We start from the raw sequence: 17,074 nt of genomic DNA, 5'->3' as shown, positions 1-17,074 counted from the left end.
TTGTGTGCGTGCTCTCTCTCTCTCTCAAAATAAATAAATAAAACTCTTATAAAGAGATTGTAAAATACTATACTGATTATTTTGCAATATTTTAAACTTGATATATCATAGATCTCTTTCTGATCTAATGCTTGCTGATCTAATTTGATCCTTTAAATCATAGCTTAATGTAGAAAGATGATACTAAACCATAAAATACATATTCTTTCCCTGTGATAAACTTGAAGTTGTCAATAATTTTTTTGTTGTTTTGTTTTGACAAAACAAATATTGCTGCAATAAATATTGTTCCCATATATCTTGATAAATATTGCTTTTATTTTGGTAGGGAATAGGCTTCAAAGTATAATTATGGAATAAAAGCTTAAGTACACTTAAAATTTAGATAGTAATGATCTGAAAATTTTATAAATATTTATAATTTACTTCCTTAACAGAAATGAGTATGTATAACCATTTCCCCACATCTTTGCAATCAAAGTATTTCAACAACTTTTTTTATTAAGTTCATCCAATAGTTGAAAATACCTCACTGCAAAATATCTCACTAGCAGACAATGCTAGTTATATCTGTTCTAAAACCTCTCATTTTCTAATATATTGAGCCTACAATTGCCACCATTAAAGATTAAAGTTGTCTACCTTAAAATTAGAATTCAGGAGTAGGGACCTGGGTGGCCCAGTTGGTTAAACATCTGACTCTTGATTTAGGCTCAGGTCATGATTTCACAGATCCTGAGATTGAGCCCCATGTCCTGGCTCTGTGCTTACAGAATGGAACCTGCTTGGGATTCTCTGCCCTGACCCCTCATAAACTAAATAAATACACTTTTTAAAAAAGGATTCAGGAGTATATTTCACTTTCCTGAACTCATTTACTAAAATCAACACCCAATTATATGGGTGTAAAAGCAGTTTCTTCCTTGATTGCCAGTAGAGGGAATTGTTCAGCAGTTGAATGGATTGTTAAGGAATTACTTGCATATGATAGAGACCAGAGACAATATTTAAAGGGAAAAAACTTGGGGACAATAAGAGAAAATTCAGGCAGGTGGTAAAATCCTTATAGGTGTATCCTACATACACATTAGTAGGTCAATAGAAATTATGGGGTCATGGAAGGAGTCACTGATCACATTACCCAAAGCTTTTTTTTGGATATCCTTTGCAATATCAGAAAGAAAAAATAAAGGATTAAGGCAGGTAATGGTGTAGTGATGTATGGCAGAAGAGAGTGAAGGCTCAGCTATTGAAATTGTGGATTTAGGTACAGATTCTAGGCCTTAGAAAGACTTAGAGAAACAAGATAGTATCTCAACTAAGGTACTATGGTCTGAATGACTGTGCCTCACCCCGATCCCCTAAATTTTTATGTTGAAAACCTAATCCCCAAGGTGATGGTATTAGGAGTTTGGGCTTTGGGAAATGATTAGGTCATGGTGGTAGAGCTCTCATGAATGGCATCAGTGACCTTATAAAAGAGGCTCCAGAGAACTAGCTCATCCATTCTGCTGTGTGAACGTATGAGAAGTCTTTGATCTGGAAAGGTACCCTCACCCAACAATGCTGGTACCCTGATCTTGGACTTCCAGCCTCTAGAATTGTGAGAAATAAATTTGTTTTGTTTATAAGCTATCTAGTCTGTGGTATTTCATTATAGCAGCCCAAGACATAAGGCAATTTCATATTTAGAAAGAAATGAAACAGAAAACCTCCTGTTGATTCAAAAGCAAAATTTCAAGGCCTGGCCATTAATAACAAGGGAAACATTCAATTTCTGCTCTGAAGTTAAAGACAAGAAGCTTATTGTCAATCTGGGTATGCCAACTAAATAATTACATTCTGCATTAAATATAGAATGAGTGTTCCTTATGCTTCTTAACAAAACCATCCTGTTCCCCATGAGTACACTTAAAATAATTTAAAAATAGCATAAGTACCAAAGAAATTAATTTAAATGGGTTATTCAGACAGTGCCATCTGCTGATATAATAATGAGAAATTCAGATTAAGAGGAAAGTGTATAAGATTCATTGACTTTTCTGATATATGAAAGTTTATAACATATTCCCTAGAAAGTAAGTAAACATTAGGGAATATATCTGTTCTACAATTGAGATTCTCAAACAAATCTATTTGGGGAAAGTTTCATTTTGAGTAAAAAAATCACATCTTGGAGAAAGTATCATTTTGAGTGAAAGGAAACCACATTTTCCCACTACAATATCATTTTCCTCTCTCACCATAGACACAACATCTTCTGAAATTATTATCTTCAATCTTTTATTTCATTAATATTTCTATGTGTACCTTAAACTATCATGATTTCCATAAGGTAACAAGAAAGAAGAGAATAAAAATAATTCCAACATGCAATGTAATGTAGCATTTAATTGGAAAGATGAGTCAGACAAATATGAAATGGGAAGGAAATGATAATTTAGAGATTAAAAAGTAAAATATAAGTGCCAACTGAATTTAAAGTGGATGTGTATAAAATCAATCAGAGAGCTTCACATCCCAGCACGCATATGAATTCCTAAAGAGGATAAGGGAATCCCAGGAGTTAATGTGGCATAGTTAATAAGTAAAATGATACACAAACCTAGAAAGGCCCCAGCCAATCTCATGATAAATCTCTGAAGCCAACATATACAGATGCTACTCTCCATTGATCAACTCAAATCCTATTGATAGACCAAAGAATTACGTATCTATGAAATGTATATGTCCTCATTTATATTTGGCCAACTAATCCTTAAAATTCCACAATTTTTTACACTTTGATATCAGCCTTTACTTAGTGTTAAATTACCAATATTTCAAGAAGATAAAACACTGTGGCAGTTATTTCTACCTCACATGGATAAATTAAACAGAATGTGAATTTTGTCAGAGGAGAGTAGAGAGTACATAAAGGTGATAGACATGGGAGGTGTATTTGTAGCCAAAATTGCTTTGAATACTGAGTTTATTTTTTTTTAAAGCTAAAAGGACATGCTTTAGGAAATGAAATAAACCCCATAGGTATCTATATTGACTAAAGTCCAGCTCATTCATAAATTTAAGAATATTTATTTATTTATTGTTTTTTTACAAGATTCATTTATTAATTATCATACATATCACACAAGGCCTTTTCAGTTTTTACACCATTCCCATTGAAACGAGTACATTACTTTGTAACAAATACATGATTTTAAAAAACAAAACCACCTCAGTAGAGATGCCTCAGCCTTGGTTGATGGATGACCATGCACTAATCAGGCAGGAGCCTCAAAAACCCACATGTTTAAAAAAAAAGTCTGGAAATTAAGCAAACATTCCTGACACCAATTAGAGGATGATTTCCTGGTTAAAGCCCCTAAAAAACAAATAAATAATTGTTATACTTTCTTTATATAGTTCTCCACTTTTGCTGCAAAACAGAAATTTGGGCACATGGCCAGATTACTAACACATTACAATACTTTCCCTGATGATGAGTGATGTTGACCATCTTTTCATGTATCTGTTGGCCATCTGGATGTCTTTGGAAAAGTGTCTATTCATGTCTTCTGCCCATTTCTTCACTGGATTCTTCATTATTTGGGGTGTTGAGTTTGGTAAATTCTTTATAGATTTTGGATACTAACCCTTTATCCGATATGTCATTTACAGATATCTTTTCCCATCCCATCGATTGCCTTTTAGTTTTGTTGATTGTTTCCCTTACAGTGCAGAAGCTTTTTAGCTTGATGAGGTCTCAATCATTCATTTTTGCTTTTAATTCCCTTGACTTTGGAGATGTGTCGAGCAAGAAGTTGCTGCAGCTGAGGTCAAAGGTTGTTGCCTGTTTTCTCCTCTAAGGTTGATGGTTTCCTGTCTCACATTTAGGTCTTTCATCCATTCTGAGTTTATTTTTGTGTATGGTGTAAGAAAGTGATCTAGTTTCATTCTTCTGCATGTGGCTGTCCAGTTCTATGAATTTTTAAATAAGATTCATGGAGTAGAACATGAATGAACAATTTGTGTAATTGTGATTAAATATATGTTCTAGAAAGAGATTTCTTATTCTCCATCCACTGACTCAGGGTTTCTGATAAAGGAAGATTAATAACCACTGGTTAGAGGTTATTCAAGAATCAAAATATTACATGCATTTTATTAAAAAATATAAAGCCTTAAATGTGAAACACTATCAAAGTATATTTTTAAATGTTAAAATATAGCACTTTATACAAATATAAAATGAACACTTCTAATACATTTATCACCTCATTATTGAGAGAACCAATATTGGTGAAAGGAGTATTAGATGGAGCAGAAGTTGTAGATTTCATCCAAAAACACATTTCTAGTTGGAGGCAGATGTGGTCAATGTACTACCAGCAAACACAACAATAATCTACAAAATCGTTTTCCTACCTGACAAAAATTATATTTTTGCAGGACTAGATGTACAAGTAACTATGCAAACTCATGAATGAGAGTATTCAAGTAATAATAAACACTAAAGTGAGACTAAATCTTATTCCCCTAGATAATTAAGTAGATATTTTAAATAATGCTTAGATAGAAAAATCAAGAATGCACAGTATGAGACTAGAAGTACTTGTTGTATTCTCTTTTGCATTATTTGCAGGTTTGGGGAAGTTTCTATTAACAACAACATTTTCTTTGATTCTTCTTAATAAAAACTATACCCTGATTGGACAGTGTGTAGTCTGAACAAAGTTTGCCATGTGCATTATGTTTAGGAGCATAGCTTATTTCATTGATTTTAAATGAAATTACTTTAACACTATAAAATTGTCTTCTTCAGGTTTATCTGCTTATATATTTATATTCAGCATATTTCATCCACAGTCAGCAAACTATGACCCAATTGGCCACCTGTATTTATAAATAAAGTTTTATTGGAACACAGCCATCACCGTTCGTTTACATATTGTCTATAATGCCTTGGAGGAGTCAAGAGTAGATTCCAATAGTTGCAACAGAAATTGTGGGCATACATGTCTAAAAGATGTGTCATCAAGGTCTTGGGAAAACATTCACCAATCCCTAAAAGAACAGATATATGAGACTTTATATTAAAACTTGGAACCTATTCAGTTAAAAAAATAAAGCAGTACTTAAAACTTTCTACCAAAACTGTGAGGGAAATAGAAAGCAATTCAGAACTTTTGGGAAGAAGGAAACTTGTCAGCTTTAGACGACTCTTTAAAGAGAAACTTTCAGGTTATTTCATATAGATTCTCATAGAATATATGATCATGGGGTTATTTGGGCTCAGGTTCGATTCTAAATTATACAGTTTAAGATACTCAATTATTTGGGTATTCTATTTAAACAGTTCTCTGAGGAGAAAACCCAGGTTTTATTCTTGATTCATTTTTCTTGTTCTATAGCTACCCTCTAAAATCAGATCAAAAATCTAAAACATAGTTGTGTCACTTAGAGCTTTCTGAACTTCAGCAAACTATTCACTTTTTTAAAAATTTCAGTTTACTAAACTACTTATTATGAATTAGATGTCTATATAAAGCATTACTGTGATGTTCAAAATTTTAAAGTGCTTATATAGTGAATCACAAGAAAAAATGGTTAATGCTTGTTATTCATGGTTTTTTTTTTAATTTTTGTCAAATGTGGGGCGTCTGGGTGGCTCAGTTGGTTAAGCGTCTGAGTACGGCTAAGATCATGATCTCACGGTTCGTGAGTTCGAGCCCTGTGTCCAGCTCTGTACTGACAGTTTGGAGCCTAGAGCCTGTTTGGGATTCTGTCTGTCTCTCTCTCTCTCTCTCTCTCTCTCTCTCTCTCTCTCTCTCTCTGCCCCTCCCTGGCTCACATGGTCTCTCTCTCAAAAATAAATAAACATTAAAAAAATTAATTTTTGTCAAATGTGAATACTATGATTCCTATTATAAACATATTTTAAATGTCTTAAAGTTATCTGAATCTTAAATCTCATAAATACTTCTTTACATAGAGGATTCACCTTGTTTGCTTGGGTTACTATAATTTTTTAAAAACTTTAATCCTGTAGTATTTTTTAAATATCTACTACATATTATTATCTATTCTCTACTCTGCAGACATAATATTTTTAAATACATATTTCTTGCATAATGCCTTAACATATTTGCCTAATGGTCTTCATTTAATTCTTATTGTTCATAAGATAGTATCCAAAGTATTGAATATTCTTATAAAGCTGCTCAATTATATAAATTATATCTCAAATACCTATTTCTAAATCTCTAGGAGTTGCTTCCTACAGCTCTCAAAGTTCCACTTAGTATAATCAGCCCAGGTTCCTTTTCAAATCCATGGCATTTACAAAGTTACTAAAAACCATGTGAGTTTCTATAACTTGAGTTTTTGCTTTGTGAAAAGGTATGAACTGTGAGAATCCAGGTAAATCTGGAAGCCTGGGTCTCTGTTCTTTTTCTCCCTTATGGTGTCATGTCCAGCTTTGTCCCATCTTGAGCCTCAAGGTCTTTTAAGCAATGAGTCTAATTCTAAGCAGTTAAATGACTAGAGAATCACATTCATTATCAACCATTTTCAGGGGTCATATCTCTATCATAGTTAATAAATTCTAGTACAATATACTTTACTAGATTTTATACCATGACAAATGGAACCATTTCTGGAGGAATATGAACTAAATAAATTTTGATCTAACAAATGTTGAATTTTTTTGTTTGACAGTGACAGGGATCAGATAGCCAACAGACAAAATAAAAGTTTTAAAAATCACTTTGATGCTGCTACAAACAAATGTAGGGACTTTTTTGATGCATTCCCTCTCCCTCATTCGCTACATCTAATTAATCACCAGTCCTTCTCGAGTTGTCCTCCAATCTACATCAACTCTCCTCAGTTCTTCCTATCCCCAATGCTATCATCTGTACTACTATCCCTAACTGGTTGGGCCTTCCCATCTCCACTTGGGCTCTTCTTTAAACAGCTATTTACAAAAGAAACAACAGCAATTGTTTTTGTTTAAAGTGCAGATCCAAATATATGATTCTCCTTAAAACCGTCCAATGGTCCTCAGTGATACATGTGACAAAACCCAATAAACCTGGGTTTATTAATATACATTTATATTTATATATAATCAGGTACCCTATGTCTATTTTATTATGTGGTACAAACTAGATTAACAATTATGATCCATATAATTAGTGTGTATTGCAAGCTTTACAAATGATTGTTAATCGTAAGTGGCTTGTATGTAATTTTCAGATTAAGATTATGATGTTATTATTTTTAATAAGAAATATGTATTGGTCTCTGCCCATGTCTGCTGACACAGGGTTCTTGAAAACTCTGTATTTTCTTAAGTGATAAGAACATGAGGAGCATTTCTTGGTCTAATATGTGGTCTTTGACCCATCCCTGGAACAGGCCTCCTGAAACGCTTATAATTTCCTGGGTGATAGGAATGTTTTTTATCCTGATGAGGTGATTCTTGGTGGGCTCCTAGATGGCTCCTGAATGAGGCTGGTCACTGGAAAGAACAAGCCACGATTGAATTTTTTTTTTAGTTTATTTATTTATTTTGAGAGAGAGGGAGAGACAGAGTGGGGGAAGGGCAGAGAAAGAGGGAGAGACAGAGACAGAGAAAGAGAGAGTGGGATTCCCAAGCAGGCTCCTCACTGTTAGCTCAGAGCCTGATGTGGGGCTTGAACTCACAAACTGTAAGGTTATGACCTGAGTCAAAATCCAGGGTTGGACCCTGTACTGACTGAGCCACCCAGATGCCCCGCACTATTGGAATTTTTAACCACATACCCCCAATTCTTAAGAAGGGAGAAAATCTGAAAATGGGGCTAAAGATTGATCATGCCTACATGAGGAAGCTTCCATAAAATCCCAAAAGTATAGGGTTTAGAAAGCTTCCACATAGGTGAACACATCTATACCAGGGAGGTGAAACAACCTGACTGGGACAGAATATCCCATGCTCAGGACCCTCCCAGACCTCCCCTATTATCTCTTCATCTTTATCCTTTATCATGTCCTTTAATAAATTAGTAGATGTAAGTAAATATTTCCCTGAGTGCTGTGAACCGCGCTAACAAGTTCATTGAACCTGAGTATGGGAACCTCCATGATGACCTCCAGTGTGTAGCCAAATTGGACAGAAGTTGTGTGTAACCTGGAGATGTAATTTGAGATTGGCATTGGAAGTAGGGCAGGAGCAGTCTTGAGTGAGTCCTTAACCTGTGAGATCTGACACTATCCCCAGGTAGCTGGTGTCAAAACTGAGATTGTAAGATACCCAGCTGGTGTCACAAAGAAAACCTCTGCACATTTGATGACTCTAAGTGTCAGAGTGAAGTGCTCTCTGTGAGTATGCTTCTACTTTGAGTAGTAAAGGAGATGCGTAGGAAAAAAACACGCAGTAGGGAAAACTGGGTTTTTCCCTATACAGGAGGTGTAAAAGTAAGCTTTTCTAATTTAAAGACATGGTAATAATCCACAAAAGTAATTTAGACACTATGTGAAAGGGATATTGTGACATTTAAATTTTTATTATTTCCCAAAAATAAATGTAATGAAAACTGTCAACATTATATATCCAAAAACTGATTTTATCATCCTTGCGGAAAAAATCTAATTATGAATAATCAATTAAAAAACATTCTCTCAATATAGTTTCTACCCAGATGTGAACAATTGGAGATATATATCTATCTCTGAAACACTGTTGCTTTAAGACTGTATGAGTGTTTAAAATTTTCAAATTTCTAACTGTACATATTGCTCAAATATGCATGATTTTGAGAATAAAAATAACATTTTTTTTAGTTTTAATGATTGCATATATTCAGTGAAATGGTCTGCCTTTTAATCCCACTTTTATTAAGTGAAATAGGTTCTAGGTCACAGCAAATTACCAGGACAATATCAAAATCAATTAAAAAATTCACATAAATGAGTATCAAATTTCCTTTCACATGGATGTCAAGTGGATGATGAGCACTAAACAAGTGAAAACCCCCTTTTAAATTATATCACATCATAGGTAGGTCTTAAAATTAATGCTCTTGCAGGGTAAACAAATCTCATTAATTTCTCAGGCTTATTGATAAACAAGGGTCATACAAAGGACAATAAAGCCAATTTAGAGTCATTGTGGCATCCACAATTGTAACAAAGATATATTTTTACCTGGGGAGATATTAAATGACTTAAAACATGTAAAGCGTTAGAGCACTTAATAAGCACCTAGTAGTTGTTAACAACTTTCAGTAGTAATATTCTAGATATGCTCTTTCTGTTCCTCTTAGTACTCTATTAGTGGATTTCTATTAAAACTTTGTCAATAAAAGCCACAAAGAAACATTTCTTTATCCTGTACAGAGAAAGAGTAGCTATTTTAGCAACTAGGGTGGCACTCTTAGCATTCTTGGAGACAGTTCAAGTTTTTTTTACTATTAAAAAATATTTTAAAAAATTTAATGTTTAGTTATTTTTGAGAGAGAGAGAGAGATGCAGAGCATGAGCAGGGGAGGGGCAGAGAGAGAGGGAGACACAGACTCAAAGGCAGCTCCAGGCTCTGTGCTGTAAGCACAAAGCCTGATGCAGGGCTCAAACTCATGAACCCTGAGATCATGACCTGAGCCAAAGTCAGATGCTTAACTGACTGAGTCACCCAGGCGCCCCGAGATAATTCAAATTTCTGTGGTTAGAATTGATAGTATGCTCTAGGGAACTTTTGAAAGTTAAAGAAAACTATGCAAAAGTACAAAAAAAGTTTACTTGTGAAGAAATGAGCAGTGTGTAGAGTGACTTCAACAGATTCTTTCTTCAAATCTATGAACTTCCTTCTTCCTTTTTAATAATACTGTTAAAAACAAGACAATAGGCCTAAAATGGAGTCACTTATGTTAGGCCTCATGTCACCAAACTGAGACTTAATACTTAGTGTTTTGGCCTCTCCCAGGAATGAATCTTAAACAGCCAATCAGGAATTACCTCCTCAGTACTAGTGAGGTAATCTGCCTGATATAGGGACCATTAATGCCCCAAAGGAAGGTGACCTTGTCAAACAATTTGTTTTTTGCTAGTATGACTTCCTTGTCTCACTCCCTTCTGCCTGTAAAAGCTTTTCATTTTGTATAGCTCCTCAGAGTTCCTTTCTATCAGCTAGACGGGATGCTGCTGGAGTCATGAATTGTTGAATAAAGCCAATAACATCTTTACAATTTACTCAGTTGAACTTTGTTTTTCAACATTTCTTATACCAAGATTATTAGGCTCACAGCAGGCTGCAACTCTGTCTGCCTAATGCCTCCCATGTGTTCAGTTGAGTTTAATTAGTGCCTTTGAGTGGTAATGGTACTTTGTAAGGTAAAAAAAAAAAAAAAAAAAAAAGTAAAAAGTTGCTAAATCAATCCCTGGTGTTTTGTAAAGTAACTATATTATCAGACCATGGAAAGGAAATCAAACTACAGTAGTCCCCCCCTTATCTTTTGGGGATACATTCCAAGACCACCGGTGGTTGCCTGAAATGACAGATAGTACTGAAACCTATATATATATATAGGTATACATATATATATATATATATGTATACATATATATACATATATATATGTGTGTATATATATGTATATTCCCCCTATACATACATGCCTATGATAAAGTTTAATACATCAGGCATAGTAAAATATTAACAACAACTAACAATAAAATAGAACAATTTTAACTATACTGTAATAAAAGTTATGTTAGGGGCACCTGGGTGGCTCAGTCAGTTGAGCATCCAACTTCTTCTCAGGTCATGATCTCCTGGTTTGTGACTTCAAGACCCACATTGGGCTCTTGCTGCTGTCAGTGCAGAGCCTGCTTTGGATCCTCTGTCCCCCTCTGTCTCTGCCCCTCCCCCACTCATACTCTCGTGCGCTCTCTCTCAAAAATATTTATTTTAAAAGAAATAAAATTTATTTGAATATGGCCTCTCTCAAAATATCTTATTGCACTATGCCTGCCATTCTTATTGTGATGATATAAGATGATAAAATGCCTGTGCGATCAGATGAATGGGATGAATGATGTACCTTCTACTGATGTGATTGACCTTCTGATGATGTCAGGAGGATTATCTGCTTCCAGACCACTGTTGACCCCAGGTAACTGAACGTGTGGAAAGTGAAACCATGGATCAAGGAGGACTACTGTAGTTACACAAAATAATGAAATGTTTTTCAAAGAGATTGTTATTTGAAAGAGACAGTATTCGTAAATGTAAAGAGCCACGCCATTGCCATCATGAGACTTATTCACTTATTCTTTCTACACATATTGACTGTGCACCTAAAAAAATGACTGTGCCTCTCATCATTTCAGTGAACTTATAAACAAGGAGAAGAGATGAAATTTGTACATAAATAACCCATAAATGTACCATAAATGGTACTAAAATAACAATTGTATAACCAAGATAAGATAATAAAATAGCACCTGATTATATACAAATAAAATTAAAACTTTAATTTTCATATTAAAAAACTAAATGTACTTTGAAAAAACATCTAAAATGAAAATTATTTATTTATTTATTTATTTAATTTTTTAAAATTTGCTTAAGAGAGAGAGAGCACACACAAGTAGGGGAGGGGAAGAGGGAGAGAGAGAATGCCAAGCAGGCTCCATGCTCAGTGTGGAGCCTGATGTGGGACTCAATCTCACAATGTTGAGATCAGGAATAAAGAGTCAGACGCTTAATGGATTGAGCCACCCAGGCACCCCCAAAATAAAAATAATTTATAAGAAAAAATTACTGCTCACAAAATAATGCATATACCCATTATCCAGAAATAACCTCTGTTAATGAAATGTCAAATTAATTCACATATATTCTTCTATGTATATTTGTATGTATTTTAGAAGAAGCCATAACAAATATGTGTATCTATTATATAATTATGTGTCATAAGTACATATTTTATATAAATAGAAAACTGGGATTTTGTCATGTGTTATTTAAAATAGTAATTAATTTTCCTTTTATTTTCTGTATTTGCTAGCTAACATTGTAGTAAATACCAAATATTTCCTGTGTTTTTAGCCTTGTCAGGAATTTTGTAAATGTATACCCAATGTGGATTTCATCAGTAGAATGTGAAAATATTTGATGCTCTACATTCTTGTCAAAAGGGATGATATTATGCATATAGACATGGAGATTACAAACATATGTAAAAATTGTAGTACATGTACATGTAGAAACAGATTAAATATAAATATAAAAATTTCAAAATCAGTTTCAATAATAATAAAATACAGAAACATAAATAAGGATATGTAAATACAGGTATTAATGCTTTATACAGGCTATGAGTTTATGTTTTAAATGAGCAATGACATATTTTCATTGTTTCAGATATATTTTTTGATGTTTTGAACACTTTGGTGATGTTTATTCTGCTATAGATGCATCAGTCTTCTATTGCTGCATAACAAATTAACACAAAGTCAGCATATTAAGTTAACATACATTTATTATATCATAGTTTTTGTGAGTCCATCATCCAGGCATGGGTTAGTTGGGTACCCTTCTCACCAGACTGAAATCAAGGTTCATCGGGTGAAATCAAGGTGCATGCCTTTCTGAAGTTTTGGGTCCTCTTCTAAGCTCATGTAGTTGTCAGAATTCAGTTAGATGAAGTTGTAAGACAGGCATGCTGTGTTTTTCAAGCTTATAGCAAGGGTTACTGTTAACTCCAAAAGGCTGCTCCCAGTCCTTCCCATGTCTTCACAGGACTTGTCACAATATAGGATTTCCTTCTTCAAAGTGAGCAAAGCAATCCATCTCCAGTTAGCCAAGATAGAATCTCAGGAGTGATTATTCCAACACATTTGTTTTATAACCTAATTAAGGGCGTGGCTACCACATTACCTTTGACAAATTCCTTTGGTTAGAAGCAGTGACAGGTTTAGCCATCACCCAACGGGAGGGGATTACATAAGAACATGACTCCTTTGGAGCCATCTTGAATTCTGCCTACCACAATGGCTGACATAATGATGTATTTTATGTCTATTTTGCCTAGGTTTCTGTTTTGGTTTATAATAATTTCAGAAAATATAATTATAGACTTTTATTATTTTATTTAATTTTCATCCTGGCATTTGTTTTAGGATTTATTATGTTTGTTTTTTTTTTTTTTTTTTTTTTTTACTTCCAGACACTTATTGATTTTTTTCTTTATAGGTTTTACTTTTGGTGTTATGTTTGGAAAGTTTATTTCCCACCCATATATATTTAACCATTCAATTTTTACATATTAACATAATTTGCAATATTATTGCTTCTTTATGTATGTCTCTGTGATAATATCTGTCATCTAACATCCTATGGCTCTAAGATGTGGTAAGTTCTCTCACATAGGATGCTAGCACAGATAGAAAAAAAAAAAAAACAGAAAATAATAGCCACATGGTAGCTTTAAACACAACTATAACAATAATGACACTACATGTAAATGGTTAAAAGTAGAGTTTGTCAGGCTTGATTTTAAAAAGAAGCAAGACCCAACTATATGCTGTCTGTAAGAAATCCACTTTTCATATAAGGGCATTGATAGCTTTAATGTATAAGAATTGAAAAATATGTACCATTCTCACTCTAGTCAAAAGAAAAAGTAAGTGGCTACATTATTTTCAGAAAAAGTAGATAAGAAAATGATATTACCAGGAATAAAGAAGCTCATTTCATAATATTAATAGGCCATTTCATCCAGATGGCATAGCAATCCTATGTTTATGTATGCATAATAAGGCTTAAAAATACTTGAAATTAGAGGCACCTGGGTAGCTCAGTTGGTTAAGCATTCCACTCCTGATTTCACTTCAGGTCATGATCTCAGAGTTGTGAAATCAAGCCCCTCAGCAAGCTCCATGCTCAGCATGGAGCCTGCGTAAGATTCTCCCCGCCCCCCCCCCTCAAAATAAATAAATAAATAAATAAATAAGTAAATAAATAAATAAATAAATAAAATAAAAAACCAAAACTTGAAATTAAAACTGAAGGAAGAAATAGATAAATCCACAACACTTCTGACTCAATAATTGACACAAGTAGAAAATTAGAAAGAATATAGAGCACTTGAACAACACTAATAACCAAATTGGTATTTATAGAACATTGCACCTAACAGATAGACAAATAGATATTCTTTTCAAGTTTACATAAAAAAATTTAATAAGACAGACTATATCCTGGACCATGAAACAAATATTTTTTACTATAAATAGTTTTTATTTTAACTACAGTTACTTAACATATACCATGGGACAAATATTGATATATATTTAAACACTGAAATCAGTCATAGTATGTGTTCTGAGGGTAAAATAATTGCATATTAAATAAAAGACAGAATGATACTTGGGAAATTCCCAAATATTTGAAAACTAAAAAGCACATGCATAGGGAATTAGCTTTCATCAGGACACCATGAGGGAATGCAATGAGCCTCTTCCCAGTAAAACTGGTAGGAACTATTTAAAAAGATCAAATCAAAAAAGTCTTCTAGAAATTATCTTTGGGTAATCAACAAATGAAAAACAAATCTTTTCAAAACCATTTATGAAAATTCAGTAGGAGTGGCAAGATTCTGTGGTATTTGAACCAAGACCACTCAGGATATTATTGAAAATAAAAGAGCAACCAGCTGCAATCTGTAGAGTTTAGGAGGTATGGTAAGGAAAAGAGAAGAGAGTCCTACTAGTAACAGTGCCATCCCATGGCAACTCTGGAATGCTCAAAGCTGCACCTCCCAGAGGAATATCAGAGTCTAAATATTGTGATGGGGAAATAGTCAGTAGCTAAGCAAATAAACAAACAAATGTGACAACATGATCCAAAAGGGCAGGGAAGTCCCAAGTCACTGCAATACATTATATAAAGAATCTAATTAGAAAAATATGCATGAAAAGAAATAGAAAAATATTATTCATATACTTGGGTGGAGGCAGTGAGGAAGGCAACAAAAATTACCTGTCAGAAGGACCAGATGTCAGCTTTATCTGAAAAATAAGTACTTTAAAGTAGCCATAATAAACATGCTCACAGAGCTAAAAGATAGCATGATTTAAGAAGTAAAGGAAGATATGATACCGATGTCACATCAAATAAAGAATATCAACAAATAGTAATTGTGAATAAGAATCAATTGGAAATTCTGGAGTTGAAAGGTACCATAACTGAAGAAACTTAGGAGAAAGACCTAATAGTAGATTTGAGCTGGCAGAAGAAAGAATATGCAAACCCAAGGCTAGTGAATAGAGATTATGAAAGTTAAAGGAAAAAAGAGAGAAAAGAATGAAGGAAAACTGAAGTGGAGCATGAGAGAAATGTGCGATACCATTAAGTGTGCCAACACAGGCTTATTGAAAATACCAGAAGGTAACCTTCCTCTTTAAGGTGTCAGATGGAAAAAGAGCAAACCAAACCTAATGCAAGCAGAAGGAAACAATAGTAGAGTTTAGAATGGAAATTAATTGAGCATAGAAAAGCAATAGAGAAAATTAAAGGAACCAAAAGCCGATTCTATAAAAGACCAACAAAACTGACAAACATTTAGCTACATTGACCAAAGAAAAAAGACTCAAATTTCTAGAATCTAAAATGAAATAGGAGACATTGCCCCTGATTCTACAGATATGTAAAGGCTCATAATGGAATCTATGGACAACTGTATGCCATGAAATTAGATCACTTAGAAAAGGACAAATTCCTAAACAAGACACAAATTATGATAGCTGACTTGTGAAAAAATTGACAATCCTGATAGACCTATAAAATGTGAAAAAAATGAATCAGTAATCAAAAAACTACACACATAACAAAAGAAGAAAGAAAGAAAAGAAAGAAAGAAAGAAAAGAAAGAAAGAAAAGAAAGAAAGAAAGAAAGAAAGAAAGAAAGAAAGAAAGAAAGAAAGAAAAAGAAAGAAAAAGAGACGAATCATAACACAGACTCTAAACTACAGAGAACAAACAAGGGGTTACCAGAGGGGAGGTGGGTGGGAGGATGTGGGAAATAGGTGAAGGGTATTAAGGAGTACGCTTCTTTTGATGAGCATGAGTAATTGTTGAATCACTATATTGTACACCTGAATATAACATGGTATGTTAACTACACTGAAATTAAAAATAAAAAATGAAAAAACTACGCACAAAGAAAAACCCAGATTTGGATGGGTTCACCACTGGATTCTATCAAACATTTAAGAACTAATATCAATTCTTCACAAGCTCTTCCAATAAAAAAATACTTCCCTACTCATTCTGTGAGGCCAGTGTTACCCGGATACCAAAACTAACAAAGAAAAATTGTTCGACACACATTTAATGGAATATTTTTCAGCAGTAAAAAAAGAACAAACAATGGATGCATAAAACAATATGTATGAATTTCTGAACCAAATTTTACAAAGATAAAGTAGCCAAATAAAAATGAATACAGACTATATGACTCCATCTAGATAAAATCCTAAAAAATAGAAACATATATGCAGCGATAGAACAGATCAACATTCCTGCGGAAAGAATGTAGAGAGGAATGCATTGCAAAGGACACAAAGGACCTTTTGAGAGTGATAGAAATAACTACTATCTGTGACAATAATTTCACAACTGTATGTGCATGTCAAACTCATCTATTTGCACAATTTAAATACGTCTCCCATTCTGTGGGTTATCTATTCAATATCTTTATGATTTATAGTACATTAGTAACAAAGAAAGAAACTACAGATATTTGTAATCTAATGGAAGAGAAAAAAAAATGTTTGCTGTTACTTAAAATTCCAGAACAGAGGTGACACTGTTTTTACAAAGAAAAAAAGAGAGAGAGAGAGAAGAGAATACCAAATGGTAGGAAGTATCACAGCTATAGCATAAAGGTTTTTCTATGCTTGTTGTTGCAATCCAAAGTTACCTAGGGACATTTACTTCCCTTACACTATAGATAGCCTTTTATATATAGTATTATCTTCCTAATGTTCAAACTTGTACAAGCACATCAATCTGCTTTTTCTTGTATTAATATCAATTCTTTAAATC

This window comes from Panthera leo, chromosome C1, assembly GCF_018350215.1.
Source record: "Panthera leo isolate Ple1 chromosome C1, P.leo_Ple1_pat1.1, whole genome shotgun sequence".
Classification (NCBI taxonomy): Eukaryota; Metazoa; Chordata; class Mammalia; order Carnivora; family Felidae; genus Panthera; species Panthera leo.
Note: the sequence above shows the minus strand (reverse complement) of the source record.